The sequence below is a fragment of the Cotesia typhae genome, unplaced genomic scaffold (genome assembly GCF_013202065.1).
Source record: "Cotesia typhae breed Kobodo isofemale line unplaced genomic scaffold, CoteBio_Ctyphae contig_22, whole genome shotgun sequence".
Classification (NCBI taxonomy): Eukaryota; Metazoa; Arthropoda; class Insecta; order Hymenoptera; family Braconidae; genus Cotesia; species Cotesia typhae.
In genome coordinates this window covers 1,301,540-1,328,570 of record NW_027423728.1, presented here as the reverse complement: position 1 = coordinate 1,328,570, position 27,031 = coordinate 1,301,540, and the positions used below count along the sequence as shown (strand labels likewise).

At 33.8% G+C, this 27,031-nt stretch overlaps 1 long non-coding RNA gene across 1 annotated transcript in view; it reads left to right on the top strand.

Annotated features, from left to right (window-relative positions):
- Nucleotides 1-745: 745 nt before the first annotated feature.
- LOC141524587 (uncharacterized) overlaps nt 746-27,031 on the top strand; it is a 61,719-nt gene continuing 35,433 nt past the window's right edge. The window contains exon 1 of the long non-coding RNA XR_012478723.1: nt 746-911. This is a non-coding gene — a long non-coding RNA (uncharacterized LOC141524587). The remainder of the gene's footprint in view (nt 912-27,031) is intronic.

Sequence of the window (27,031 nt, the reverse complement as noted above, 5' to 3'; positions counted from 1 at the left end):
AGTATTTTCGTGATGAAAATATTATTTAAAAAAAATTTTTTTAAAACATGCATTAATTCTTTTTTATAGTTTTATTTAATTCTGATAAGTAATTTTTTTGAAAAGAAATATTTTCTTCTTTTCCTGTAAAACTGAACAAGTCTTATCAAGTCTTAATAACTCTTTGAGAAATTCCGAAATTGCAGGGAAAATTTGACTTTTGAAGAGTATTGCAGAGTTTTGAAGACTTATTAAGTCTTTCGTTTACTTAGTTAGGGATGTGAAGAATTTCGAAAAGTCCTATTCAGAGTTATAAAGACTTGTCAAGAGTTTTTTCAGAGAATTATTTCCACAAGGGATCCCATGTCTAGTTTTGTATAATTATATATAACTTCATATATGATTATATATAATCATATATGTTCATATTTATGAACATATATAATCATATATAATTAGAGAAAACCTTTTTTCATCGGGTATATTTTTTTACCATAGAAATGAGTGAATATTCGTAACTATGTAAGACATTGGATATGTAATGAAATAAATCAATAATTTTGTTTAGCGTACTTGTTCAATAATTTAAAATACTGATTGAAAAACATAAATCAAAAGTAGATATGTTTTATATTTATATAAAGTTATTTGTTTTTGATAAAAAATGTGTAATATCTATGATATTGGAGTATCAGAGCGCTTGTGCAACTAGTTTATTGAAATTTGGGGTGGGTCTAGAAATCGGAATATTATTCCGTTAGTCGACTTCACTAGGTGTTTCGAGTCCGGTTTCTCGAGTACTAAATTGATTAAAAAGATCGCACAATTCAAACCCATAATTTATTTGTGTATGGTACTTCTAAATAATAGCCACGTGAATGTTTAAAACAATAGTTCAATCATCCTATTCAAACAGAAATAACTCAGACAAGGTACTATAAAGATTATCTAAAAGTTTTATTCACACGGAATAGAGAGTAGTGGGATAATTACAGTTTCTAGAGTAAACACAAAACCCTCGTTGAGTAAAGTGTAAAGTTTACAGCTCAAATTCTAATTATTGAAAGTTTTATAGCTACAAGTTTTTTCAATCAAAAGAGAGTAAATTTTACATTTTGTATTAAATTTCTGTCAATATAAAATTTGAAAGTATTACTTATATTTCATTTCAGATTTTTTTTATCATAAGAAAACTATTGATTAATAAATGAAAGTATATACACTACTGGAAAAAATTAAGGGATCAAAAAAAAATTCCAAATTTTTCGGTAGTTTTCAACAGGCCGTAACTTTGAGAGAAATGGTCGTACAGGAAATAAAAAAAAAGGAAATTGTAGCTCCAAGTGTCTAGTTTTTCGATTAGAACTTCAAAATTTTGTAGCCTCCGCGGTTTCTGAGTAATCGTAGAAAAACCAGCAACAAAAAAATTCTCAAAATTTTTTTTTGGTCTACGGGCGTGGAAAAAATTTTTTTAGCTTAACCACCATAAGGATCGGATACTTTGTTCATTTAGCTTTAATTTCTTTTTTTAAACACCCTGATACGTCCACTCCTCGCTGAGATATCGGTCTTCAAATGGAAAAGGATCTTTTTGTCTTTGATTATCAATATCTCAGCAACCAATGATCGCACAGAAAGTTAAAGGTGGGTTTCAAGAACTTGAATAAATTCCCCTTAACGACTGTCCATTGTTTTTTCGAAAAAAAATTTTTTCTTTCCGTCACATGAATTTGGAAATGCAACAAAAAATGGGCTTTTAGTGGTTTTTTGGAAAATCAAGCGCTGGATCGAAAATATTGAGGAAACCACTAATGTTAAGTGTGCCTTTTACAGTTCAATATGTCCACAAAAACCCTACAAAGAATCAAATTAATCCAGCCAGCCGTTTTTTTGTTTCACTTGATCGAATTTTTGAAAAAATTAAAGGATCACGTTTTTTGCTCTGAAAAGCTCATAATTTTTAAAAATGAGAAAAAAATTGTTTTTTCGAGCTTTTTCCACATTTTTGTTCCAGAAAGTGCTTAAATTGAAAAAAAAAAAAAATTAAAAAAAAAAATTTTTTTTGAAATTTTTTCTTTTGAAAAGTTTAAGAAAACAATTACCGCCGGCATTAGTGTTATCCACAGCGTACCACGTGGAGGTCGCGCGGTCGGATTTACGCTTCTGTGTGTGTGTGTGTGTGTGTGTGTGTGTGTGTGTGTGTGTGTGTGTGTGTGTGTGTGTGTGTGTGTGTGTGTGTGTGTGTGTGTGTGTGTGTGTGTGTGTGTGTGTGTGTGTGTGTGTGTGTGTGTGTGTGTGTGTGGTATTTCAGGAGAATTGAGACCCGGTGGCTCGTCAGTTCCACCGTATTTAATGACTCCAAACTCATTCTCTGAAGGTTTTTGTTGGTTCAATACCGGGTATTACCACCCCTGTTTTCAATAACGGCTCTCAAATGTTCAGCCATGTTTATGCAGACGGTAATTTGAGGCTGCGGAATGGTATTCCAAATGTGCTGAAGCGCGCGCTCCAAAGCAGCTAAGTTCTGCAAATTTGGATACTCTCTGCGCAACCGACGGCCCATTATGTCCCAAACGTGCTCTATGGGGTTGAGATCTGGACTCATCGCTGGGTGTCGCAACAATGTGATGTCATGCCGCTCAAAGAAGCGCCGGGTAATGTTGGCTGTGTGTGGACGTGCATTATCTTGCATCAATATGAACGACCTCAAATGTTGTCGTCTGCGCAGAACAATGGGCCTTAAAATTTGGTCGATGTAACGTCTAGCTGTCAAATTTTCGCGTACAATTACCAAAGATGTTCTCCAATTTCGTGAAACGCCGCCCCACACCATAACTGATCCACCGCCGTAGGCAACGACTGGACGGACAAAGTTCTGGCGAAAACGTTCTCCACGACGGCGCCAAACGAGAGGACGTCGATCGTTGCCATACAGATTAAAACGAGACTCATCAGTGAATAAAACATTTGTCCATTCCCTCAAGTTCCAATTTCGATGATCGTAAGCATACGCAAAACGAGCTCGACGATGTCTTGCTGTCAACAGGGGTACACGATTAGGATGTCGTACGTGTAACCCAGTTTCACGAAAACGGTTGATGATTGTTCGAGAGCAAATGTTTCGCACTTGATGCCGTCGTCGCTGTTGTCTGCGATTGGGGAAGTTTCGAGCGACAATATTCGCATTGACGAAAGGTTGTCGTCGAACTTCTCTAACAATTGTTCGATCATCGCGGGCATTAGTGACTCGATGGCGACCTTGTCCGGGGCGACGATGATATTGATTCGTCTCTTGGTATCTGGTATAAGCTCGAGATACGACAGATTGACTTACACCCATCCGGATAGCAACTGCATGTTGAGTGTAACCTTCGTCGATAAGAGTCACTAACCGAGCGACTTCCACCTCCGATAAATGTCGTCTAACCATGATTAAGAATCAAAAGTCAGAAATTTTCAATTTTGACCAAAAAATTAAAAAAATTTTTTTAGCGCAGAGGGATTAGTTTTGAAAAAACTGTTGAATGAAGCGATTTGCTAAGGATTCACAAAAAGAAAAGAAAAAAAAACTCCGAAAAGCGTATGAAAAAATCGAAATTCGATTGGGGGTATTAACTTTTTTATTAATTTAATTAAAAGGAGATCAGGAGAATCAAGGAATGCAGCGGTGGAAAGGTGATAAAAATCATTGGGCGATGATTTTTGAGTTTCCTTAACTTGTTTAAAAAAATTTTTCCAAAAAAATTTTTTTTTAAATTTTTTTCGAAAAAATTTTTTTTTTTGAAAATTTTTTTTTTTTTTAATTTTTTTTTTTCAATTTAAGCACTTTCTGGAACAAAAATGTGGAAAAAGCTCGAAAAAACAATTTTTTTCTCATTTTTAAAAATTATGAGCTTTTCAGAGCAAAAACGTGATCCTTTAATTTTTTCAAAATTCGATCAAGTGAAACAAAAAAACGGCTGGCTGGATTAATTTGATTCTTTGTAGGGTTTTTGTGGACATATTGAACTGTAAAAGGCACACTTAACATTAGTGGTTTCCTCAATATTTTCGATCCAGCGCTTGATTTTCCAAAAACCACTAAAAGCCCTTTTTTGTTGCATTTTCAAATTCATGTGACGGAAAGAAAAAATTTTTTTCGAAAAACAATGGACAGTCGTTAAGGGAATTTATTCAAGTTCTTGAAACCCACCTTTAACTTTCTGTGCGATCATTGGTTGCTGAGATATTGATAATCAAAGACAAAAAGATCCTTTTCCATTTGAAGACCGATATCTCAGCGAGGAGTGGACGTATCAGGGTGTTTAAAAAAAGAAATTAAAGCTAAATGAACAAAGTATCCGATCCTTATGGTGGTTAAGCTAAAAAAATTTTTTCCACGCCCGTAGACCAAAAAAAAATTTTGAGAATTTTTTTGTTGCTGGTTTTTCTACGATTACTCAGAAACCGCGGAGGCTACAAAATTTTGAAGTTCTAATCGAAAAACTAGACACTTGGAGCTACAATTTCCTTTTTTTTTATTTCCTGTACGACCATTTCTCTCAAAGTTACGGCCTGTTGAAAACTACCGAAAAATTTGGAATTTTTTTTGATCCCTTAATTTTTTCCAGTAGTGTACATTGAGATTTCGAGGTTATAAGTTTTGTTCTTAATGAAAAAATATTTTCAGCTTCTATTTATGAAAAAATTACACTGCAAACTAGTAAAAGTCAAAGTTCATAAACGACTTAGAAAATATTATAGCCAACTCATGTTTAGAGCTTGAATCGTAAAATCAAGAGGTCAAATATTAGAGTTCATCATCAGGAGAAAATATAAAAATTTCTTTTCTCACATGACCATGTAATACAAAAACTATAACTAATATCAATGTAGATGTCATTTTAATTTTTTTTTTTGAATAATTTTTCATTTGGAGCTGTCAAACATAAAGGTTAAATAAAAATTTATACTTTTCGGGGGATAATTCAGTTGGAATTGATTTGTGAAAAAATTCTAGCTTTGACCTTCCCGAATTCTTATAGTGTGAGGCTGTAATGTTTGTCACAATTAGATACGGATAAAAAGAAGATATTGGGAGACAAACTATTTGAAACTGTAATACTTATTGTCTGGGAAATATAACTAATAAATATAAATTTAACTGATACCTTTCTTATAATTTTGGACGATAGAGATGTATCTAATATCTAAAATAAATGTTCAGTATGAGTTAATCATTCCACTATTCTACTTATGTGCTGGATTATTCTATAATGTTACACAGAATTATTTATATAGAAGTATTTCTCACAAAAATTAAGGAAGCAAGAAAAAAAAGCGCATGCGTAAAAAGTACACATGTCAGAAGTGAAACTTCTTTGGCAAACTAATTTTCAAATAGGGTAGAAATACCGTTTGTGGCCACTGTACCGTTTATGGCCATTTATTATCCAAATAAACGATAGAAATGAATTTATATGAATAAACCATTACAAACTCAATTTGTTTTAATATGAATTTTGCAAAACTCAACAAAAATATGGTTATAATATTATAATTTTTTATAAATTAATTCAAATGTTAACTGGCCAAAAACGGTGCTAAGGTGGCCAAAAACGGTACTTCTACCCGATCGTTAATATTTATTTTCTTTTAAGCTTTAGATATCCGAGACTCAAAGGGAGGAAAAAAAATATATGGTGGGAATTTAATTAATTTATTTGCAATTAAAATACCCTGTTTAAAAATATTGATTGAAAAAAATAAAAAATGATGAAATTCGAATTCTTTTCAATAGTTTCTATTCTTTTGTTTGTATATATAGATATACACTTTGCATGGAGTGACCGCTTCTCAATTCTTTTCAATCAGTATTTTTAACCAGGGTTATAAAAGTGTCGAAAATTAATACAAATTATAAATTTAACTTTTAACTTCTTAGTATAGAAATTGAAAATTTTCAATAATTGGGAAGTTATTAGTTTCACCCCGTTTTACGAAAATCGAGATTTCATCAGATTTCGACGTTTTGAGGACTTAGAAAGCTTCCCTGACTATTTCCGCGGTAATGTCTCCGTGTCTGTCTGTATGTATGTATATTTGTGTGCGTGCGCGTGCGTGCGTGTGTATATGTGTGTGTGTGTGTCAATCTTTCATAGCTCTTAAACGGATCATCCGATTCAATTCAAATAAGTGACATTCCAAAGAGTTCCATTGCCCTTAAATTTTTAATAATAGTTCAAAAAATTTGAGTCAACAAATTTTGAGAAATCTCGAAAATAAAATTTTCAAAAATTCCTTTTTTCTAAAATATCGTCTGAACGGCTTGACCAATTGATTCAAAAAACTTCTCAGTTTTTAACCTAAAAAAATCACGTCGGTTGCCACCGGCGTGGTAAAAAAAGGTTGATTCATTCGTAGGATATCGTTGTCGAAAAAAATTAAAAAAATGTTTTTTCCAGAATTTTTATAAAATTTTTCGTCTGACTATTTTGCGCATTGAAATTTTTTTAAAAAGCTTAAAAAACTGCGTTGAATGCCGTAAACTGCGAGAGAATCAGGTTATTTATTCAAAAGTTATTGCGGTTTGAAAATTCGAAAAATTGTTCTTATGAAACTCCTATCAGACTTTTGAGCTCGAAGAGCTCAAAAACGTAATAGGTGCAATTTTGAGCGCTTAAGTATGAAATTAGGAGGAAATTACATGGATGGCATCTAGGGTCAACCGTTTTCCGAATTTTTTTACTCTCTCACTCTCACTCTTCTTCGGCATAAACGCACATCTTCGTGACGCTAATATTATTATTATTGTGTTTCATCCGTAAAAATTTTACCCTGATGCACCTAAATAAGTTTCACTTCAAAAATCAAAATTTTCGGGAGTTTTTCAACCGGCTGTAACTTGAAGAAAAATGGTCGCATAACAACTAATTCGAACTTAAAGATTCTTTATGAAGTTTAAAAAACTGCGTCGAGTGCCGTCAACTGCTCAGAAGCAGATGAGAGCTTTCTCCTTGAGATTGAAGAGCTCAAAATAATTCATAAATTGTGTGTTTGAGCTCAAAGAGCTCAAAAACGTTATAAGTGCAATATTAAGCGCCTAGGTATCGAATTAGGAGGAAGTTGCAGAGATGGCCCTTAGGCTTAACCGTTTTTCTAATTTTTTTTTAAATAATTCAAGTATTTAACAAGCCTTATTTGGTAAGAATAAATATTTATTTTCTGTACTTAACTCAATGCCAACCTAAAGTCATTATGAAGATAGATACATTCATAACAATCACAAGTAAGGTTATGTTTATAAATATAACTAACAGCATGAGCGTGGCTACCGACTTTCAGACTTCCTACTGTCACGTGTTTCATTGCCAGTGCTTGAACAAATTTTTTCGTGTCGCCATCGTAGAACGCATGCGTACCTTTACTACGGTATAAAAGTGAGGCTTTCTGCAGCAATATCAGCGCTGAAGCAACGTACTATCGGCCAAGGTAGTAAGAAATAGTATATTACACACCTAGGGAAGTAAAAAAAGAAATTTCTCAGATTGAAACTAAACATGTATTGACCAATTTTCAGATAAACACCTACGAAATTCATGATAAAAGTGGACAACACGGTTACAAGCTCTTGTGTTGGTCTACCTGAAAAAAATGATCAAACCTGAGCATGCCTGTTCATACATGATCAGGCCTCAAATGAGATCTGATTATGCCTGTTCATGAGTGATCCGGCCTAAAATTAGACATGATCATGTCTGTCCATGCCGGTTCATGTCTGAAGCGTTAAATACGCTCAGGCCTGAGAATACCTCTCCACTAGGGTGTGCCATTTTAAGGCGATTTTATATTTTCAACGAAAAAATAGGCTTAAAACTTAAAGGAAGGTGAGAGATGCCTTTTTGAAGCGGAGCTCTTTATATCATTATTTAGATGTGCTTGTCTTTAACTTTCCATTTCCTATTCAAATAACATAGAAAAAAAATTTTTAACTTCTCGCTAAGAAAATCGAAGATTTTTTAAAGTTAAGAAGTTATTAATTTCACCCCGTTTTCTTATTGATGACCCCCGGAATGTTGTCACTATGTATTTATTTATTGCATGTATGTATGTATGTGTGTATGTATGTATGTGTGTATGTATGTATGTTTTTTTTTTTTATTATAGAGAAGCAAAAAAAAATCTCCCGAAGACACTGCTATCATTGAAAGATGATGGTCGGTAGTGTGGGATTCTTACTCACTAAAAAAAACTCCTCTCTCCTTCCCCGTAGATAGTACAGAGATGACTGGATCGGAACCGCGTTAGCATTACTTCAAATCAGTCCATGTTGCGTCTAGGGACGCTTACTCCTGGTTACTGGTCTCTTTCCGCGGTTTTTTCTTTCAGAAGGCGCTGCGCATAGGCTGCGATAGCTGACCAGTTATCTTCTTTTCTCAGCATGCAGGTTATCAAGCTCTCAGGGCAGAGTGTGGTGCCTATAATTTCTCCGGTGCTGCTTCTGTAGTCCTTCCACCGAACACACTCGAAGAAAGTGTGTTCACCATCGTCAATTTCGTCCGGGTAGTATTTGCACGTCGGCGTGCGGTCTAGCCCCATCTTAAAGAGGTAGGTGTTGAACTGTCCGTGTCCCCGTGCTTCCAAGAAAGCCAGATACTGATGTTGGGGATCAGTCACGTCGTCTGTCTGCCTATCTCTCCTGATGTCGATCTGTCCTGCCACTTTTGTTGCATTTCCGCTTTTATCCTCGCTCTTGCGTCCTTCATGTTTTCGTCACTATATGTATGTAAGTATATATATATATATATATATATATATATATATATATACGCGCGCGCACGCGCGCGCGCGCGCGCGTGTGTGTGTGTGTGTGTGTGTGTGTGTGTGTGTGTAGTAAACTTCTCATAACTTTTGAACGGCTTGACCGATTCTACCGCGGTTGACGCCAATCGAAAGGGCTTGACTGAACTTAGATTTTGGATATGGTTTGGACCGATTCGGACTAGTAGATTTTCAGAAATCTCAAAAAAACTCCGAAAAAAAATTTTATTTAACGTGGTTTTTTTTTTTTATTACTTTTAAACGGCTTGACCGATCAATTCCATAAACTATTAAGCTATTAAAATCAAAAAACCACGTCGATCGCCACCAAGCCGGTCAAAATCGGTTGATTCGTTCGTGAGTTATTGTTGACGAAAAAAATAGACAAAAAGTGTTTTTTTTTTTCGGATTACACCGAAAGTTCCGGTCTGATTAATTTGTGTTTGAAAGTTTATCATAAAATTTAAATAACTGCGTCGAATGCCACTAATCGCGTGAAAATTAGTTCATTCATTCAAAAGTTATTGGGGTTTGAAAATTAAAGAAATTGTGATATATTAAACTCCTATCAAACTTTTGAGCTCGGAGAGCTCAAAACTACACGAAAATTAGATTTTTGAGCTCGAAAAGCTCAAAAACATAATAAGTGCAATTTCGAGCGCTTAATTACGAAAGTAGTGGGGATGGCCTTCAGGGTCAACCGTTTTCCTAATTTTTTTTATTTAGATCTGGCCAGATGTAATCAGATCTGTTCATGTCTGGTGTAGTTTTCAGTCCAGAAATGGTTATACCTGATCAGATCTGGCCAGATATAACTAGATCTGATCATATCTGGGGAAGTTTTCATTTATTTTATTTATTTCAAACACACTTTCTATAAGTTAGTGAATCTAAGATTACTAATAATCGTAAAATGGTATTTGACGCAATTTATTGTAACTACTCATTTGCGATTACTAATAATTTATTACTAATAAAATTCACTTTATATGTCGGTACGAAAATATACATTTTTTAGTTAATATAAGAAGTAAAGATTAACATTATTAGTGTGCCCAGTGAAGCGGGTGGCTGCTAGTATAGTCATATAATCATACATAACCTTACATACAATTCCATATATAATCATGTATGATTATATGTAATTGTATATAAATATATATTTGATTTCATATATAATTATATATGATTATATAGAAAAATTTTTTCTTGGAACGTTAAGATTAAGTATAACCGTGATTTGTCACTGATGTAAACACATGATGTTATACTTACGTAAGATTACATAGAACTGTGACTTGTCACTGATGTTAACGCATGATGTTAAACTTACGTCGTTATGACTTACAATAATGGCATTAATGTTGCGTAATATTGTAGTTTATATATTATGTAGGTTGTACATAATATATGTCATTTCCTTGATATCGTAGAGAAGTATTAGACTTATATCAGTATGATATCAAAATTGGATCACAAGACAGGTCAATTTTACGTCATATTTACGAAAAATATTGTGACATTCCTATGACTTATAAATGACATTATATTACAGTCATGTGTTCACTAGGTAGTTTAGTGACGTGGATTTGGTTATTTAAAATATCAACATACGTTATTGTACAATACTCACAATCAGAATGAGCAAAAAATTTCGAAGAATATGGGTTATCAACAATAAAATTAAATGACTGTGCATGTCCTTGTTATGTTCTAGCGTACATACTTGTAATGTTCATTACAATGGCAGTCATGTAAATTTTTTGGTATCAAAAAGATTGCTCCATTATTGACTATTATTATTTTTTCAACTCTATGGAACTGTGGTTCATTTTCAGTAGGCTTTGTCAATATTGAATTATTTACAATTTTTTTGTTTTGAAATTATATCCATAAAATTTCTTGAACCGGATCTTTAATATTTTTCAAGACATTAAAAAAAAAAAAAAAGTGTACCAAATTACTAGCTCCGATAGTGATAGTTAATATCATGATTGTAAAATTTATTAGCATGATTTCAGCAGTTAATACATACTATAATTATGTTCACAATTTTTAAGTTACTAGCAGGATTATAATAATTATTATTTAGATGGTAAATTTAACCATCTATGTGGTATACTAGACAATAAGAATAGTATTTGCAATTTGTAACGTAGAGTTTACCTAGCGATAGATCTTTCCGGCAAACTATAATTAACTACGTTACACTTCGTCCATCTCAGCCATCTCTCGATCCTTGAGGAACCCCGACAGGCGCCAGCTGACTTTTGTTTCACCGGTATTGGCAACCGGAATACGATAAACTTAATTCTTATGTTCCTAGAAGACCAAGAGCGGCCTTAACGGTAACGGAATATCCCGGTGTTGCTGAGTTATACTGGTTATGGAGAGAGGGTCGTGATTTAGTCTCTTAAAGGAAGTAATTTCCTTGCAAAACGGGAGTAAATGGTAGCTAGTACCCTAATCGGTACTCCCGAACTAATAATCAACCTTTTTAATCAGAAAAATAAACTAAATCGATAGCTAAAATATAGCGGAAGCAGTCTCAACCGAACACGAAACAAAGACAATGGCTCGGGCCATTCGTCTACGGTAATATCACACGTGAGGCACGTCAGCTCCGATACGAGAGAGTAACTCAACTCTCAAACGCGATGCTCACTCAACGAGAGCTCGCAATCGACTCTCTTTACGGTACACATCTAACGCTGTCTAGCAACGACGGTACGTTCGTCCTCTACGAGGATCTCCACAAGACTCATTTTTAATCCGGTCCCAGGCCGGACTTCCACACAAGACAATCCTTACTCCTTCACTACTTCAGCCAGACTGCCTCTCACCGTACCCCTACTACATTCATACCACCTGCTACATGCGTTCGACTCACTTCCACACTACTCTCAGACACGCATACCTCCACACTTATTCCTACATTCACACAACTAGCGTCCCAGACCTACCACTGATTCCGCTCCCTTGGGAGCTCAGACAGAACTCACGACTACCCTCGAGCATCCAGCAAATGAGGGCTGTCAACTGCAACCTACCGCATGGGACTGCCAAAACTCCCGTACTTCAGGGCGACCACATTTCAGTAGCTTCTCTGTAGTAATCACCGCGCTGGAAGAGGCTGAACCTGAGTTCAGTCGTCAGTAACTTACCGGAAGACACGTTACATCGGTCACTTTTCCGCAGTGCAGCTCGACATCCTCGAGACAACTAACTTACTCACACACACTCACGATAGTCCTCAATACTATGACATTACCGTACTCACACAACATAAACTCACAATATTACTCAAATACGCTGCTACTGTAACGCTGCATAAAATGGAACGTTATAAATTATTGATGTTAGGTAGCCTGTTTTTACAATATTTGGATAGTAGTATTTATCATACAATTCTCTCAATTTGTAGGCAAATTGGAGGCAAAACAAATTTTTCATTCAATATGCTATGTCATGCAATATGGTGTTATGTAAAAAAAATTAATTTGGTGTAATTAATTAATTTTACATTTAAAATATTTATAGTGTTTAAGTATCCGGCCCTAGCGTGTTATGCTAATAGACCGGGAACTTCCAAGTTTTAATTTATTGAGAATGATAGGTTTGTTTGAATAAATTGATGTAGTTGAATAATTTTAATACATATATTATTTAAATCCAAAATTAATGTCACTAGTTAAATTACAATAATTACAATTATTAAACAATGATTAAAAGTTAACTTTTTCTTTCATATCCCTGATTAAAAATATTGATTGAAAAGTATTGGGAATCAGTCACCCTATGTGAACTGTATATCTATATATACATGAAAAAGAATTGAAATTATTCAAAAGTATTCTAATTTCATCATTTTCAATCCTTTTCAATCAATATTTTTAACCAGGGATAACGAGTTTCGATATAACTAAATTCACAAATATTAATAATTCAAATTTTACCTGATTTGTTGATTATTTTTCGTTGATTCGTTTAAATTTATTCTTTACGTAACTTAAATTTACTTTACAAAACAATTAAATTTTACTTCTACACGTGTTTTCAAAAACTTAGTAAAACTTCAGACGATGTTAACACTAGGACGTCTATGACAACGAAAGAGATTTTTTAATGAAAATCGTAAAGTATGGATTTTTAGGGCTTCACCCTATTCCTAGGGCGTTCACTAATTGAGGGAAAACAGTATCCAATTGTTTTTCTATTTTCTTGGGCCCTTACCCTCTCTTTTAAGTTTGTCTACAATGTTGCATGAGTCCCCTCTACTTGGGTCTGAGTGTAATATAGTTTTCTCACTTACTCCTATTCTCTATTATACATCTATGTATTTGTGTGAATTTATGTATAGACAAAGACATACATTTGTACTGTTTAACATTAATTAATTTATTTAAATTAATTAATTTATTTAAAAATTTATTTAAATGTTCGACTATCAAGTCCTCTTCCTTTTATTTGTTTCATGTTTATAAAGTTCAATTTTCATTTAATATTAAATTTTAATATTTAAAATTGTTTTAAAAGAACATTATTAAAATTTATTTAGATATTTTTCTCAACATTCAAATTCTGTAATGAAGTCACTCTAAAATCTTTTGGTTTAAAATAAATCTTTTTCTCTAATATTCTTCGTCGTTATTTAGGTATTTCTTATTTTAAGAATAAGTGAGTTTGCTGACGTATAACAAAACTCCCATTAATCTATTTCATCTCTTTAATGTACCTGGGCCCAATACTAATTACGGGAATTTCCCCGGGCCACTTACTGACCACACTTGAATAATTTCTTACAATCGTTAAAGTTTAAATAAAATCATATTCGATTTTTATATAATTAATAAATATGTAAAGAAAAGTTCTTTATATAACAATGGAATGATTAAATTCAATAACTTTAATATCTCAGACACGTATTTACTATCTTGATTATTTTGAGCCTTCTGTACAATGTAGGTCATATTCAAAAATTTTTTTTACACAACTGTTCATCTCTGTTTAAAAAAGAGAATTAAAAAGGATTGAAAAACCACACATTCTTAAACCTATTTAATACTCTTCAATACTCTAAATTCTTCGGAGAATCAAGATCTAACTAAAACTGAATTCTTTTTTACTCTCCTTTATCCGGCGAAACAATTTTTATCATTTTAGGATTAAAAAAGATTGAATAGGATTCAATATTTCTAATACTAATTTATGCTTTTTAATTCTAAAATAATGAAGCAATTTCTGTTCCCGCAAAGAATTCGAAAGAATAAAAAAGAATTCAAAAAAGTTCAATACTAACTTATACTTTTCAATCCTAAAATAATATTGTAATTTTCGTTTTCTTCGAAGATTTAAAAAAATTAAGGAGAATTCAAAAAATTTAATACTTAATCATTCTTTCTAATGCTAAAATAATATTGTAATTTCATTCTCCCGGAAAATTTAAAAGAATAGAGGAGAATAAAAAAAAGTTTAATACTAACTAATTCTTTTGAATTCATAAAAAATATTGTAATTTCGTTCTACCGAAGAATTTAAAAGAATAACAGAGAATTTAGAAATGTTTAATACTAACTCATTCTTTTTAATGCTATAATAATATTGTAATTTCGTTTTTGCAGAGAATTTAAACGAATAGGAGAGAATTTTGAAATGTTTAATACTAACTAATTCTTTTGAATTCTTAAATAATATTGTAATTTCGTTCTTCTGGAAAATTCAAAAGAATAAAAAAGAATTTCAGAAAGTTTAATACGAATTTATCCTTTGTAACTCCCCGAGTCGAAATATCAAGCGTAACTCCAACGTCTCAAGCGTCTCAAACGTAACTCCAACGTCTCGGACGTTGCAAATGTCACCACTTCCGCGGTTGATAATCGTGTCGTGTTATCGGAACGGAAGCAGTTTGAATGCTGAATGGAACATACTGATGGTCGCTGCCACTATATTCTTCGGATACGGTCCAGCCTTCAATCATGTTCGCAATCTTTGAAGTCGCCAACGTAATGTCGAGTATAGATTCCCCGTATCCTGGTCTTCGAAAGGTGGTAGTACTTCCGGTATTCAGCACTATGAGGTCCGTCCTTGCTGCGAAGTCCGCTACTTCGTCTCCTCTGGTGTCGGAGGGTTCAGCGCCCCATTCAGCTGATTTTGCGTTGAAATCACCAGCTACGATGACTTCACTATCGAACTTGCCGATAGTGTCCTCTATGTTTGCCATTTTCTGTCGAAACACACTAATCCCTTTATTGGGTGAAAGGTAGACGCTTACAAAGTAGGTCTTGGGGGTTTTGATCCAGACGAAGCCTTCTCCGCCTCCGCTGTCGTTCACGGTGACCTTTTTTGAGTTTATGATCCAGATTGCTGCTGTCAGATTTATCAGCGAACCATGTATTACCCTGAATATTTACATATTGCTCGCAGATAAGGCAGATGTCGATCTTGTCTTCAAAGATACGCTGGCGCAGAAGATTTTGCGCTAAGGCGCATCTATTCAGGTTACCCTGTAATAAGCGCGTCATTTTTGTTCTTTCGTGGCTGCGGCAAGTGCGGTACGAAATGCCTTACACGCTCCGAAACCGACTATATGACCTAAGCCATCCTGAGCGTCTTTGTCTGCCGTACAAAGGAAGCACTTTGGCTTTTCTACGCAGTTTGTAGATTTGTGGTTATCTCCGCCACGTTTATAGCAGCACATTTGCTTCTGTTAGGGCCCGTACAATTCTCTCTTCGGTGACCGAACCCTAGGCATTTAAAGCATCGGGTTACTTTCGCAACTGGGCGTATGCGGCAGTTAACCCAGCCAATCTTTATATGGGCCTTGTTGAGGGCTTTAGTCGCATTGGCTTGGTCGATTTCGCAGAAGGCTGCCCGATTACCTTGTGGTGTGGGTTTTGTCAAATTCACCCGTTTGATCTCTAGGCTGTCTTTGAATTCACGTTTAAGTGCTTCGCGGACTTCGCTCTCGGTAGAGATTTCATCCAAGTCGAGGATCTCAATCGTTGTTATTGGTGTTAGCGTTTTGACCGTCCCGATGTTTGCAGTGGCTGGCCTTACTGCATCGGTGAAAGCCTTGCTGTCCTTTGTCTTTCGAGCCATTTCAAGGAGAACGCCTCCGTGCCTCGTCCTTTTAATAGACCTTATGTCTACTCCAGTCGCTGTCGGGCTAACCTTGGCCTTGATTTCCTTGAGGAGATCGGCGTACGTTCGCCCTTCAGCTGGTTGGACAAGCACAGCCTTTGTTCTTGTCTTTTTCCTTCTCGGTTTTTTTGAGCCACCCTTACTTGGCTGGTTTTGGGCTTCAGTAGTTTTTGTCGCTGGCTTCTGTTCTCTTTCCTTCTTTTTCTTTTGCCGTGTCACCTCGATCCGGGCATTATCTCGAGCTGTCTTTTTCTGTGCTGGCTTGTCGATTGCAGAGGAAGGACTGGGTGTGGACAACAACCTCTTCTTTTTGTTCTCTTTCTCTTGCTGTAGTTTCTCAGGAGTGACCAAAACCGCTTTTGGTTTTGTGGTCGTCTTCGGAGATGTTTGCGTGGCTGTCACCGACATCGATGCTGGTTTGTTGGCCAACTTATATGCCGTGGCAATGGACGCTACTAATTTTCTGAGTTCATGATGGAGATTTCTCTTGTCCTTTATGAACTCATTCAACTCTTCGATCTTGCTGCCGAGCCGTTCCATTGGCGATTGTTGGCCGGTGATAGTCGGTAGAGAGTTGATCCTCCCTCGGTACGTGTTAGTGTTGACGGGAGCAACAGGCCTTCCACTTCTTGGAGGAACGCCTGTTTGCTGTGCGTCTACTTCCATCTGGGCTATTTCAGTACTCCTTGTAGCATTGCTAGCATTGCTAGACGGCAGAGCCATAGGGTCCACTCTGCTGTTCAAACGGTCGCTTGATAACGACGAGTTCAGGCCCGCTTGTACGCCTTCCCACGCCCGTACTGAGGTATCCCCCCTCTGCACTGTAGACGATGTTTGAATGTTTTCTGACATTTCATATCATCTTTTTGCTAGGTGTTGGTCCACCCCGAGTATTTCATTTTCTCGGTACCCGGCGTATCTGGCGCGCAGGTATGACGAGTACTCCCCTATCCGCCACCTGGGGAGGCGCCCGATGCGGGACCCAGCAAGCCCGACACGGGGGGTGTGTGTGTGTGTATGTATGTATGTATGTATGCATGTATGTATGTATGTATGTAACCCTTTTATAACTTTTGAACGGCTTGACCGATTTCATCGCGATTGGTGCCATTCGCAAGGGCTTGACCAAACTTAGATTTCCTAAAAATTTGAAACGATTCGGACCAGCAGATTTTGAGAAATTGTAAAAAAACTACAAAAAAAAAATTACGAATACGGTAGACCCTGGAGGCCATCCGTGCAACTTCCCGCTAATTCCATATCTAGGTACATAAAACTGTACTAATGATGTTTTTTAGCTCTTCGAGCTTAAAAGTCTGATAGAAGTATCAAAGAACAATGTTCTTTAAATTTTCAAACCGCACTAACTTTTAAATAAATCAACCGATTTTCACGCGGTTGGCAGTATTTGACGCAATTTTGTTAGTTTCATGATGAATCTTCAAGTTAGAATTGATAAAACTAGGAAAGTTAGAGTAATTCTGAAAAACACTTTTTTGGTTTTTTTTTTTTCATGATATTTCTTGAAAGAATTGACCAATTTTGACCGGCTTGACGGCAATCGACGTAATTTTTTCATGCTAATAGCTGATTAGTTTTTGAAATCGATCAGTGCAGCCATTTGGAAGTTATTCCAGAAAATGTCGGATTTTTGTTAAAAAAACACTTGTTTCCAAATATTTTATCGAGAATATCTCTCGAACCAATCAACCGATTTCCACGTTTTTAGCGGCGATCGCCGCGGTTTTTTAAACTATGAAATCATTCTACATCATCAAAAACGATCCGAAAAGAAATGACGAAGATATGTCAAAAAAACACTTTTTTCGGTTTTCTTTCGTTCACGATATCTCTCGAACGAATCAACCGATTTTGACCGGATTAGCGACGATCGGCGTGATTTTTCAAGCTTAAGGACATATTAGTTTTTGAAGTTGGTCGATAGAGCCGTTTAAAAGATATTCCAAAAAAACCACTTTCAAAAATGATTTTTTTCTTATTAGCAGTATGGTGCAACTTTGGCGCATCCCACTCCTTTGAGGTGGGGGTAGCGTAGCGTGTGTGTGTGTGTGTGTGTGTGTGTGTGTGTGTGTGTGTGTGTGTGTGTGTGTGTGTGTGTGTGAATTCGCCGCGCTAGTAGTAGAGGTTCTCATTAAATAATAATAATTATTATAATGTACATATACATTATATATGAATATATTTATATATATATATATATATATATATATATATATATATATATATATATATATATATATATATATATATATATATATATATATATATATATATATATATATATATATATATAATGGATAGTATATTAATAATAGTATACAGGGTGTCTCTGAAGTGGCGGGAGTAATTGTTGGGGTCGATAGAGAAAAAAATACTGAATCGAAAGTTCCTGAGCCAAAAATTTTTTTGGGCCATAGAATTTGAGTTATGAATTAAAAACGATAGCCAATCAGAAGCGCGCTATTCGAGAAATGAAAATGAGCGGGGAAGTAGAGGAGACGCGAGAGTGAGATGCTGCAATAGCAGCTTACTCGCTCACACAAAGCCGAGCATGAGAGGGGATTGTGACGCTATGAGCCGAGTACGTAAGTGTGAATGAGTGGATGTATGAGGTCGCAAGCGGACGGCTTAATGTATGAGTGTGTGTCCGTGTATCGCAGCATTATTGGAGGCGTTGTAACGCTGAATTAAAGCTAACCGGGTACTCTAAGACAGAGGAAAAATTTTAATTTTTATTTTTATTCGAAAAAATTTAATAAAAAAATAAAAAGGCCCAAGATTTAACCAGACCCACAGAAACGGAGAGTAAATTTTTAATTCTCATTTATTTTGCTGGGGATTATTTTCAAATACAAAAAAAAAAAGCTAAGATTCAACTGGAATCCAAAAAGAGATGGATGAAAAAATTTTATTTTTTATTTTTAATCAGCAAAATTATTTTTCTTTAAAAAAGAGCCCAATCTCGACTGGAGCAAGAAAAAATGATTGAAAAATTTTATTATTAATTTTCAATCAACAAAATTATTATAAAAAAATAAATGGGCCCAAGTCTCAACCGGACCCAAACAAACGGATAAAAATTTTTATTACTTACTTAATTTGCTGGAAATTATCTTTAAAAACGAAAAAATGCCCAAGACTCGATCGGATCCAAAAAATAACAGTACAAAAATTTTTTCCTTATTTTCAATCAGCAAAATTGTTTCTTTTAAAAAAGGCCCAATCTCGACTGGAGCAAAAAAATGATTAAAAAATTTTATTATTAATTTTCAATCAACAAAATTATTTAAAAAAAAATAGTCCGCAGACTCAACCGGACCCAAACAAACAGATAGATAGTTTTAATTACTTATTTATTTTGATGGGAATTATTTTAAAAACGAAGAAAATCGCCCAAGACTCGACCGGACCCAAAAAAAAAAAAATAAATTGAAAAATTTTGTTTTCATTTTCAATCAGCCAAATTAATTTCTTTTCGAAACAAGGCCCAATCTCAAACAGACTAAGAGAAACTAATTAAAAAATTTTATTTTTTATTATTAATCAAATATTATTTAAAAAAGAAAATAAGCCACAGACTTAACCGGACTTAAACAAACGGATAGAAAATTTTTATTACTTACTTAATTTGCTGGAAATTATCTTTAAAAACGAAAAAATGCCCAAGACTCCATCAGACCGAAAGGGAGATGAATAAAAAAATTTTACTATTCATTTTTAATCATCATAATTAACTTTTTTATAATAAAAGGCTCAATTTCGACCGGACCCAGAAAAAATGATCCAAAAATTTTATTTTTTATTGTTGATCATCAAAACTAATTAAAAAAACAAATGAGGCCCTAGACTCAACTGGACCCAAACAAACGGATAAATAATTTTTATTACTTATTTATTTTGCAGGAAATTATTTTTGAAAACGATAAAAATGCCCTAGACTCGACCAGACCCGAAATAAAATAAATTGAAAATCTTTGTTTTTCTATTTTTAATCAGCAAAATTATTTTCCTTTGAAAAAGGGCCTGATCTCGACTGGAGCAAGAAAAATAATTGAAAAGTTTTATAATGAATTTTTAATCAACAAAATTTTTTAAAAAAGAAATAGGCCCCAGACTTAACTGGACCCAAACAAACGGAAAGAAAACTTTTATTCCTGTTTTTTTTGTTGGGAATTATTTTTCGAAACAAAAAAATTGCCCAAGACTCGACCGGACCCGAAAAAGATAAATCGAAAAATTTTATTTCTAAATATTAATTAACTAAATTATTAAGAAAAAAAAAAAAATAGACCCAAGACGCAGCAGGACCCAAATAAACGGATAGAAATTTTTATTACTTGATCACCAAGATTAATTTTCCTTGAAAAGAAAGGCCCAATCTCAAACAGACTTCGAATAACTGATTGAAAAATTTTATTATCAATTATTAATTAACAACATTATTCTTAAAAAAATTAATAGGCCCCAGACTCAATCGGACCCAAACAAACGGATCGAAAACTTTTATTTCCCATTCATTTTGCTAGGAATTATTTTTAAAAACGAAAAAATGCCCAAGACTCGACCAGAGCCAAGAATAGAAGAATGCAAAAAAATTTATTTTCTCTTTTCAATAACAAACAAAAATTTATTGAACAAAAATCAGCCTAATCTTGACAAGACGATAAAAACTGATTGAAAAAATTTATTATCAATTATTAATTGACAAAATTATTTCAAAAAAGAAAATAGGCCCCAGACTCAACCGGACCAAAACGAACAGATAGAAAATTTTTATTACTTATTTCTTATGCTCGGAATAATTTTTGAAAACAGAAGGAATTGCCCAAGACTCAACCGGACCCAACCAAACGGATGGAAAACTTTCATTTCTCATTTATTTTGCTGGGAATTATTCTGTAAAATAATTTTTCAATTAATCGTCAGGTAAAATGTCAAAAAATAAATTAAAACAAACATTGAACTCAAGTCCCAATAATTTTGATATTTTAATTAAAATTATTTTTTAATTAATTGACAGGTAAAATGTCAAATAAGGAATTGAAAAAAATCGCTCTCGAGTCCTGATAATTTTGATATTTTTATTAAAATTATTTATCAGTTAATTAACAGGTAAAATGTCAACTAATAAATTAAAAAAAAAAATTGAACTCAAGTCCGAATAATTTTGATATTTTAATTGAAATTATTTATCAGTTAATTGACAGGTAAAATGTAAAAAAATATACTAAAAAAAAATCGCTCTCGAGTCCTGATAATTTTGATATTATTATTAAAATTATTAATCACTTAATCAACAAGCGAAATGTCAAATGATAAATTAAAAAAAAATTGAACTCAAGTCCGAATAATTTTGATATTTTTAATAGAATTATCTATCAGTGAATTAACAGGTAGAATGTCAAATTATAAATTAAGAAAAAAATTGAACTCAAGTCCGAATAATTTTGATATTTTTATTAGAATTATCTATCAGTGAATTAACAGGTAGAGTGTCAAATTATAAATTAAGAAAAAAATTGAACTCAAGTCCGAATAATTTTGATATTTTTATTAGAATTATCTATCGGTGAATTAACAGGTAGAATGTCAAATTATAAATTAAGAAAAAAATTGAACTCAAGTCCGAACAATTTTGATATTTTTATAAAAATTATTTTTAATTAATTGACAGGTAAATAAATAATAAATTAAAAAAAAAAATTGAACTCAGGTCCTGATAATTTTGATATTTTAATTAAAGTTGTTTATCAATCAATTGACTGTTAAAATCCTGAATAATAAATTAAAAATAAATCGCACTCATGTTCTCATAATTTTGATCTTATAATTGAAATAAATTTCTAATGAATTGACGGGTAAAATCCCAAGTATCAAATTAAGTAGTAATCGCACCCAAGCCCTGATAATTTTGATATTTTAATTTAAATTATTTATCACTTAATTGATAGGTAAAATGTCAAATGATAAATTAACAAAACATTGAATTCAAGTCCTTATAATTTTGATATTTCAATTTAAATATTCTTTTTATTCACTGACAGGTAAAATGTCGAAGAAAATATGAAAAAGAAATGGCATTCACGTTTTAGTAATTTTGATATTTTAGTTTCCCTTTTTCTTAGCAAAGAAATCATTTCAAAAAAATCTACAGGTGTTTCGGCAGTTCAAGGATAACTTTACTTTAATGTTATTAGTTTGCATTCACATCATTACACTTTACTCCTTTATTAAGCAATTAAGATTCCAGTTGAATCTTAGCTTTTTTTTTTTTTTTTTGTATTTGAAAATAATCCCCAGCAAAATAAATGAGAATTAAAAATTTACTCTCCGTTTCTGTGGGTCTGGTTAAATCTTGGGCCTTTTTATTTTTTTATTAAATTTTTTCGAATAAAAATAAAAATTAAAATTTTTTCCTCTGTCTTAGAGTACCCGGTTAGCTTTAATTCAGCGTTACAACGCCTCCAATAATGCTGCGATACACGGACACACACTCATACATTAAGCCGTCCGCTTGCGACCTCATACATCCGCTCATTCACACTTACGTACTCGGCTCATAGCGTCACAATCCCCTCTCATGCTCGGCTTTGTGTGAGCGAGTAAGCTGCTATTGCAGCATCTCACTCTCGCGTCTCCTCTACTTCCCCGCTCATTTTCATTTCTCGAATAGCGCGCTTCTGATTGGCTATCGTTTTTAATTCATAACTCAAATTCTATGGCCCAAAAAAATTTTTGGCTCAGGAACTTTCGATTCAGTATTTTTTTCTCTATCGACCCCAACAATTACTCCCGCCACTTCAGAGACACCCTGTATATGTATATTCACTTACCTTTTAGCGATAAACAATTAATTATGATATAATTTATAATATTAATAATTCTATTGATAAACGAAAATCTTACTGATCGTATACCTACACTTTATGCCTTATTAGTAGTAGTAGTAGTAGTAGTAGTAGTAGTAGTAGTAATGTAAGTTATCGCAAGGTCGCTGAGCTTGCAAATATTTTGTATATGTATATTCACTAACCGTTTAGCATTAAATAATTAATTATTATATAATTTATAATCTTAAATAATTCCATTGATAAACGAAAATCTTACTTACCGTATACCTGCATATCAGATCTTATTTTAAGGGTAATGAAGGGATTTTTTCTTATTAGCTATTATAATAATATTCATAATAAGCATAAATTATCAATACATGTATTATTAGTTATTGATACATAAGTTTTCGCAGAATACAATAGCAATAGACAAAACTCTTAAAATTTTATAAAATAAACATTTAACTTTTTATAATTATAATAGCAATAATTTTAGATTTTCAAACTTTTCATAATCATTTAAACATTCTTCACTTTAGCTATAATTTCTTTATCGAATAGCAACATTAATTCATAAGTAACAATATCGATATAGTTTTCAATAAACCATTCGTACGATTTACCTTCTTTAGCCGATAACTCACTAATCACACTATCTTTGACGGTATTATTCTTCAAATTTGATATGACACATTTACGAATGACTTCTTCAGGTAATTCGATGTTGCCAAGAAGTTTTGGTAAGAACTCTTGAACAGGTGTAAAAAGGTGATTGAGACACACATTACAAGGTTCGACGAATTTTTGAAGATAATTCAAGCGGGCGTTCACGAGCTCTTCAAAACCGTAGATAATTTGGAGTGTGTTCTCTTTCATTGTCACTTTTCGGCCACGCTGAACAGCAGTAGATGTTGATGATGATGGTTGTTGATCGGTTCTTTCAATGATGGAGAATAATTTAGCTTTCCCATACATGGACCCTAGTAGAGAATATTGAAAAGTATATCCATCAAGCGATGTTGTATCGAGCGGTAACTTTTTATACTGTGATTCGATTAAATTCAGATTACGGGCTAGTTTTTTAAGAACAGTCGTAAATTTTAACCACTTCGCTGATGCACATAAAATACCGCAGGCTTTTTTCGTCAACAATAGCGATACATGGTTCAAACTTGTAAACATCACTATTCAATTTTAAACCAACAATGATTGACTTTGAGTGTGAATCATTTAATTTATAAGATGTAGTCAATAAGAAATCAAAACGTTCCCATGATGATATAAAACGGTGTTCTTCAACACCTTCGTCAGCTTGAAAATTCTCGTAGAAAGAGCGTTTAGCCATTGCAAATTAATAGTTGTTGCACCAACAATGTTCTTAAGCGAACTGATGCTGGTTACACACGGTTAACACCCACAACTCAATATGATGGTTAAGCATTTTTTCATATAATATTAACAAATGTAGAGTAGAGCTATGCGTTCACTGTCTAGACTACACGTGTGTTTTTAAAAAAAACCGTCTCAGCATAACGTGACCAGCTACTGCACACAATTTTTCTTATAATTATAAGACAGTTTCAATCAGCTTCTTGTAACTTACTAAAGTATTTTTTGAAGACATAATGAACGCAGATAATTATATTTATCAGCAACCCTTTACGAGGGCTGTGTGTCAGCTAGTGCGATACATACGGGATAAATCACCTCGTTTGTGGTCTATCTACACCAAAACGCGTGTTTCAAGTTGGGTCTTTTTACAGCGTGACAGATTAATAAAACTATTGCGTAGAATTGTGGCTGTAGCTTCTTGCCGTGTGTTGTCAAGAGCTTATAAGAAAGGATTATTAACAAATAACACTTTATTAATGACAATTGCCGTTAATACAATCCCCTTCAAACATCAAAAGCAGACGCTGAGTGTTTAAAACCCTTCTTAACAGCTTATGGTAAGTATTTTTATTTCTAGACCGTACAGCGTTTAATTTAAATATCTCACACCTCATTTTTAATGGTTTTATAGAAGTCTATTGCCGCGATGAACTCCTAAATTCTGATAATACTTCTGATGCCGATGAGGATGATATTGACATTAGCGTGAAAAAGTAAGTTCGGTGTATTTAATCAAGATGTAAACCAATCGAATAATAATAATAATAATCGCAATTGTTTCATAGAACTGTCAAAAACCTCAACATCTACAGCTCTAAAAGGTGAGATAATAAGGCTAGACCGCTTTACCGGAGTGAAACGTTCACGGAGCCGTGCATCGTCTACTAGCTCCGATGATACGCATGTATCATATCCTACGGATACTGATGAAAATATGATGACTTTATCGGCTGATCTCGATTCGGAAGAAGAGTATTATCAACACGTAGCATATAATAATCGTCACAACAGCGATGCTGAAGAGATTATTGTAGAAGAAGACGAAGAAGAAGAAGAAGAAGAAGAAGAAAAAGAAGAAGAGAGCACGCCTTTATTTTTTGATGACCCTGACGATTATTATGACGGCAATAGTGATGACTCTAGTGATGATAATATACGTTCCTTTGTACAATCACACGCTCTAGGTATTTTACAAGATATTACAAATATTCACACACCCTTCGCTGCTTAAATTTAATTAAATATTATTACTGCTTGTATGACACCTTATGCGATTTAAATAAAAGTTTAAAATACTAACAACATGAACATCTACCTTATAAATAGTTTAATTGAAAATATACATATATATAGGTGCCCAATATGGCGGTGTAACAACACGCTCGAGAGCAAAAGCCACACAGAACGCCTTACCATCTACATCGACAGCAGGCTTACCAGACGATCACGAAGCCTCAATTGAAGATCATACTTCAATTGAAGAGCATATTGTTGAACCACCTGGTAAAAGATTCAAAATCGAACGTGAAATAATTAAACATTATAAGCGGTTTCAAGATAAAGGTAAAGAAACAACTTTAATAATACAAGAACCGCCGGTTAATACAGATCCCCTACAATGGTTTCACGACGCATTGAGCGATATTGTAACATATATTACAGCGGGTTGTAATGCGCATGACTATATAGGTTTTACAATTAATTATGAAAAACTCACACAGGGTGTAATATGGTCGCGTTTTCAATGTGCAAACGCTGTTACAGGCACTGATTTATGGAATTTGCTTACTAGCGTTTCTCAAAGTGCCGGAGGCTTAACAACCAACGATAAAATAATTGTTACATCAGCTGTTGTCGCCGGTGTCGCGGGGTGTGGGAAAGTAATTTTATCTCATGAAAATATATTTAAACGATCCATTATAACAATCAATAACAATGATAACTTATGTTTACCTCGTTCGTTAGTTGTTGCAAAAGCATATATAGAACGTGGTGAGAGATCCGTTCAGGGTATTTGCAGAAACGATGGAAAAGCATAATTGATGGACGAAGGAGTTTTCAAGAGAAAGAAGCGTTTAAATTATTACAAACTTACCCGGTCGTTATACCGCGAAGGGGTTGCGGTTTAAATCAAATACAAAATTTTCAACACTACTTTGCCCGCGAGGGTACAGCTATCGTTGTTTATGAATTTTTAACTTTTGGTAAAGGTCAACCGCTTTTTGACGGTCGTAATGCTGTTCAAGAAGCGTTCGGAAACGTTTGCAATACAATTAATTTATTATATTACCAAGACACTAATCATTTTCAACCAATAATAAATTTAGCGGGTGCTTTAGGCAGTCGTGCATTTTGCGAAACTTGTAATAAAGGATATGAATCAGCACGTGGTCATAGGTGTTCTAAAAAGTGCCCGCGCTGCAACGTGGCACCTGTGTGTAGACAAATATGTAAAAAAACATGCCTTAACTGTAAGCGATGGTTTTCAAACGATGATTGTTACTCAAATCACTTAAAAACTGGTTCGGCTAATTTGAGAGGTAAAAATAAAAATTTCACAGTTTGCGAAGCATTAAAATTATGCAGTGTTTGTTATCGTTATATCTTTCATAATGTAGAACATAAATGCAACATAAATTATTGCAAAGTGTGCTGCTGCGAAAGGCCTCTGAATCATTATTGTTTTATGGCCCCTTGAAAAAAAAAAAAAAAAATTACCAAAAGTCTTATTTTTATTTTATGATTTCGAAACACAGCAAAATGAACGTGTAAAAGGTAACCGTAGTACAAGAATTCATATACCTAATCTGTGTGTAGTTCAAAAAACTTGTACTTATTGTTGGGATGACAAATATGTTTCTGAAAAC